Below are 6,054 nucleotides of genomic sequence, written 5' to 3'. Positions count from 1 at the left end.
CATTTTTGAAAGATCTCCAATGGCTGTGTGGCATGTAGAAATTTAACAGCTAATGCAGGAGTGGTTAACCTGTGGACCTCTTCCAGATGTTGCTGAACTACATCTGCCACCAGGCACATCCAGATTGGCTAACGGCAAAGGATGGTGGCAGCTGTAGTTCAACATCTGGAAGGGGGCGGTGCACAGGTTAGCCACCCCTGGCTTAAAAGCTTTTCCTATTTTACTTAATATATGTGGGGTGGGGGTGTTGTAAGCGTTGCTTGTGCAGGTTCTCTGCTGTTTGCTTGTGTTCCTTTGGTGGTGAGAGATGGGGTTGGCCTAGGGTATGATTATGCATTTGTGGTTGGCTGTGGTGGTATAGAACCACTCAGGGCCAGTGCTAGGGCTTTTTGCACCCTAGGCAAAATCACCTTCTGGTGCCCCCCCCCCCCCGGCTGGCGCCCCTGCGTCCCATCCATAGGCGGGAGGAGTGCAAGCCAAAAGGGGAGCTCAGCACCCTCTCGCCTGTGGAGGGCATGCTGTGAGCTCCTCAGTGGCGGCTGCAGCGAGTGAGCGGCAGCTGCAGGAGCGCCCATAGCTGAAGGCTTCAACTACGGGCGCTGCCACCGCCACCGCTCGCTCACTTGCGGCAGCCGCTGAGGAGCTCACAGCGTCCCCTCCATAGGCGGGAGGGCGCTGAGCTCTCCTTTTGGCTTGTGCTCCATAGCGCGCGCTGTGGGAGGGCAGCGGTGGCGCAGGGTTTTTGAGCCCCCTCCATTTACACGCTCTAGACAACTGCCTAGTTCGCCTAAATGGACGCACCGGCCCTAGAACCACTGTCACCCAAACCCACCCCCACTCACCTTTCTCCCATCTACTTCTTTCCCCCCTTTCCTTCCTAATGTCTCTGTAACAGATGTAAAAATGTTACGAGAAACTTTGCACATATTTGCGCGGCCAGGTGGAGTCCCCCGAAACCCCAGGCAGCCCCCGAGCGGAATAATGACACAAAACAACGTTCTATGGGATTAAAATTGGCCACAACTTTATTAAGATTCAGGTGTAGGGAGACCTTGGCTCAGGCATTGGGCATTTATCCTTCCCAGACCCCCCAGCCGGGGATCTGGGTAATTTCAGGGTCATCCAGCATGTGTGGGGGTGGGGCTAGCTCTGGAGAACATATGTTCAAGCAGATAGCCCACCCACCCCCTTCTCACCGCCGCTGGAGGGGGAGGGCAATGACAATCTCTGGGCGTATGGTCAATGCCTCCCCCCTAGACCCCATTTGAGGAACCATGGTATCACCGCCGCAATGGGGGCGGGGGAGTCACCGCCCCCACCCACCCCATTTAGGTAGATGGCTAAAGGTGTAAATTGAGAAAATCCTTAATTTTAAAAAAGCTTTTCCTGACATGGAGATGACGTGACAAAGTTTCACTTGGAGAGGGGTGGGGAAATGGATTAATCTCAAGCAGCAGATAAAGCTGTAAGAGTCTTGCAGTGGAGGAACAAATGAATGGAGGGTGTAATCTTGTTCAACAGGGGAGAGCTGAAGATCAATAGCTACTACATTAGATGCTGACCTGAATGGTTCATCATAGATCAGCAAGGGTTTCTGACTCCCAATTATTTAGCAATGGCAACAACTGAAAGTTTTCCTGTATTAAATTAGGCCGCTGGGAGAATGGGGGGAGGCGGATGTGCTTTGTTTGAAAGGACTTGTTAGTTTTGTTCTGGCACCAGTCACAAATTCCTAGGCTCAGAGGCATCCTGTTCCTAATTTTTCAGCTTATGTCTACCCACCTGAGTTCAACCAGATTTCCAGAAGTAGCATTTACATCAAGTAAAAGACCACATGAAATGTGGAAATTGTGGGTAAGGGAATGTCAGGGAAATGGAGGGGAAGTTCTGCCTGAATGCAGCCCTACTTCCCATATTCTTCCATCTTCAACACTCAAAGGTGCTATTCTCCCAACTGCGCCAAAGCAGCTTTTTCACAAGCAGATCCTGTACATCTGGCCTAGCATCTAAATCAAGAAGAGGGAACCTGTTGGATGCTGTTGGACTCCCGACTCCCATCACCCCCAGTCCGCATGTCCAAAGGTCAGAGATTTACACCAAGCTGCCCATAGAGTTGTAAATCCTTTTTTGCAGCAGGAGCTGGTGAGTCACAGGTTCCCCATTCTTGTTTAAATGATCCAACCATGTGGGTATGGGGTGACTGCACAGTTCTTTCTACAGAATTAGAGCAATGCTGGGGGGGGGGAGGTGCTGGCTCTCTCGGAATCAGTCCCTGCCCACATAATGGGAAGCTATTGCCTACACAGGTTCTTGCTTTTCATACCACTACCTCTTTTACTCCACTTCCTTCACACATTCTGGTTAGCCTGCCTATGACCTCTCTCTCCCTCCACACCATGAAGTGTTGTGTCACTTGTAGAGTCTATTCTCTCATTAGCTTCTTCCCCCCCCCCCTCCATTCTGTAACACCCTTGACCTTTTTCTCAACTCTCTCTCTCTCTCTCTCTCTCTCTCTCTCTCTCTCTCTCTCTCTCTCTCTCTGTCTGTCTATATTGTTCATTGAGCCTTCTTCACTCTCAGGACCTCTTCCCGGTTCCCCTGTGTGAGGTTTTAATATCAGCCAAAATGACAACTTTCCCTTCCGTCACAGAAGGTGGATTATTTATTTATTTATTTATTTATACCCCGCCCATCCAGCTGGGTTTTCCCAGCCACTCTGGGTGGCACCCAACAGAATATTAAAAACAGAATAAAACTTCTGTCAGGAGTATGGGCAGGAGTCGAGCTCTGGGGCCTGTAGTGCTTTGCAGGACTGGGACCTGCTTCAGCTTGTGCTGGAGAAGCAAGGAGTGGCCACTCAGGTGAGGCCTCAGCTTGTGCTGGAGAGGCAAGGAGTGGCCACTCAGGTGAGGCCACTTGATAACTCACTGCACCTGGTGGCAAGAGCTGGGAGGGATAAAAGCTCAGCATCTCCATTCAGCTCTTCGCCACAGCAATGCGATCCCTGCCTTGTTGCATCTGGCCTCCTGTTCCTTGATCCTTCGCCTTGCTCCTTGCAACTTCGCCTTGCCCGATGCCTTGCTCCTCGACCCTTGGACCTTTGCCTTGCCGACGCCTTGCTCCTCGACCTTCAGACCTTCGCCTTTGTTACACCCTGCTTCCCGACCTTCAGTTCCTTGACCCTGTGCCTGCCTGCTGCTGGACCCTCAGCCCTGCACCACCTGGACTCCCGTTCCTGCTTCCACTCTGCCATCTTGCCTCTGGTCCTGAGGTCCTGAGTCTGGACTGCTACCTCCCACCAACCAGACCGTGACAACTTCAAACATTAAAAACTTCCCTGAACAGGGTTCCCTTCAGGTGCCTTCTAAAAGTCAGATAGTTGTTTATTTCCTTGACATCTGATGGGAGGGCGTTCCACAGGGCGGAAGCCACTACCGAGAAGCCCTCTGCCGGGTTCCCTGTAACCTCACTTCTCGCAGTGAGGGAACTGCCAGAAGGTCCTCGGAGCTGGATCTCAGTGTCCAGGCTGAACAATGTGGGTGGAGATGCTCCTTCAGGTATACTGGGCCGAGGATGAGTTACTGCCCTGCTCCTCAAGCATCTGAATACTCCAAAGCCATCACACCAACTCTGTGCTGGACACTTCACTGACACAATGCAATACAGAATATGAGTATTGGGGCTTACTTCAAAAAGTTTCATGAAAAGCAAAGGGTCACAAGAAAAGTGTTAGTCCATAAGAAAATTAAAAGAAACCCACAACCGGGCAATCCCTTTTACAGCCAGGCTTTGAGTTATTCTTTTTTTAAAAAAAATGGGCCATTGCTGCTTTATTCCAGAATCCTAGGTATGCAACCTGATATCTGCAGCACTTAGCAGAAACTTATTCAGCCTGCTATCTTCATAATGGAACAACATATTTTTGGTTTTTCCTCATTCTCACTCCCCCTCCCCCCACATTTTGTTGCATCTTGCCTAATGGAGGCCTCTAGAGACCTCTAAAGCTTGCCACTATTTTGACAATTTGGTAATTCCTAATAAAGGTATGGCCCAATTGTGAATTTTGGAGTTTTTCCAAAAAGTTAGTAGATGTAATTTGTACATTCCTTCCTAATACTTTTAACACCCTGCAGCTGTGTGTTTGGTAGTATTTATGCAGGGGAAGGGTTGTTAGCATACCAAATTATGTCTTGTAGGACATAAATCAAAAGCCTGATTTTGTAACAATTCTTTTTATCGATCCAGCTGGAAAATGAACTTCTTAGCCATGCTATTTGCTTCCACCTCTTTTCTAAGCATCACTTTTTATTCACGTTTCATTATATTTCAGGAAAAGACTGCCAGTGAACAAGTCTAGACCTTTGGCCCCAAAAGGCAACTCAAATCATGTTAATTCCAAAAAAAAAGTTCTACTGGGGTTTACTCCTCAATATTAGTTTTGCAGCCTCTACTCTTATGCTCATTTGGGATTATGTTGCACTGAGTCAGTGGCCTAGTTCACACATAATGCTAAACCATTCATTATATTCTATGGTTAACTGTGGCTTAACTGTGCAGCTTAACTGTGGTTTATTAACGTTGGGCAAAGATTCCTGCATTGCAGGTGGCTGAACTACCGGTAAATGGCCCTCATGGCTCCTTCCAACTCTATAATGCTATGTTCCTAACCATGGTTTATAGTTGGTTTATAAACCTTAGTCAATATTGGCCATAGCTTAGCAGTACATTCAAGCACAGACCTCCTAATTAACTACGATTAAGGAGCTGTCACTGCCACAAAGCTACAGAGCCATGAGTAAAACCGCTTTTAAGGCTCAGCTGCTCATACTGGTGCTTTTAACTATTCTGTGACATAGTAAACCATGGGTTGAGTTACAGTCTGCCAGGTGCCTAACTATGCTTAATGTAGTGTTACCCACATATGAGGCCAGCGGGGCTTACTTTGGTGAAAACATGCATGGGATCCTGTTGTAAGGCAGAGCAGGCAAATAAAATCGAAACTTAAATTGCCTGACTTTGCAGCTTTAGGATCACAGGAGTCCACATTATATTGAGTTGGACCATTGGTCCATCTAGTTCAGCAGGTGTGCAGTAGTGACAAGGAGCTCCACTTGCAAAGGAAGAATCAGCAACTCACTTTAAGCTCCTCATTGTTCTTTCATAACCTGGTCCCTGTCCGAACCTGCTCCGCATCCGATATCAGGTGGTCATGGTAGTGTTGAATGGCCTTACAGACAGCAAAAGTCCAGTGTTAGAAACTCAGATATATAATAAGCTAGGCACAAAATGGCTCCTTAAACCAGGGTTACAGAATCCCTAGTTGTCATTTTGGGGCCAGACGGCTTGAAGGTCATATTTTTCAATAAAACTTTTTGGTTCCTGAAATTCATTTCAGTTGTGCAGCTAAAATGTAACGGACGGAATTCTGTTTTATGTGTTGCTACCGTAGTGTGTGAAAACAGTCCAGGTCCAAGGATCCCCAGGCAGGCACCTCCAGATGGTGGAGACGTCAGGCACCATCCTGGCACCCGGGCATCTTCATTTGGACAGACGTGGATGATAGCCAGGTGCAGAATGTACCTGGTGAATTTCAAACGCTGAGCAAGACCCATGCTGGTCTGGAGATTCACGCTGGTGGTCTAGACTGACAGTGTCTCTCCAGGATTTTGACAGGTCACTCTCCTTGCCCTATGTGAACATGCCTGAGATTGAACCTGGGACCTTCTGCATGCAACACACACACACACACACACACACACACCAGAGCTTCAGGGATAAAAATATGTGTCTATTGCTCCTGCAGCCAGTTTCAAGCGAGAAAAAGAAAAGAACGTTATTTTTTTTTTCAGTGAGAGCAAAACATACTCATTTCCCAGACGCTATAAATCACAGAGCCTCCGGGAGCACTTTTTGAAAAGGGGATTATCTTCTTATCAGCCACCAGCTCATAATCGTAATAAACTGCCCCCCCCCCGCCACCTTTAACCCCACGAGAGAAAGAGAGGACTGAAGCTTGGAAGCCCTTGGCAAGCTGCGTCAGCAAATACCTTTGCC

The sequence above is a fragment of the Zootoca vivipara genome, chromosome 9 (assembly GCF_965207765.1).
Source record: "Zootoca vivipara chromosome 9, rZooViv2.hap1.1, whole genome shotgun sequence".
Classification (NCBI taxonomy): domain Eukaryota; kingdom Metazoa; phylum Chordata; class Lepidosauria; order Squamata; family Lacertidae; genus Zootoca; species Zootoca vivipara.
Note: the sequence above shows the minus strand (reverse complement) of the source record.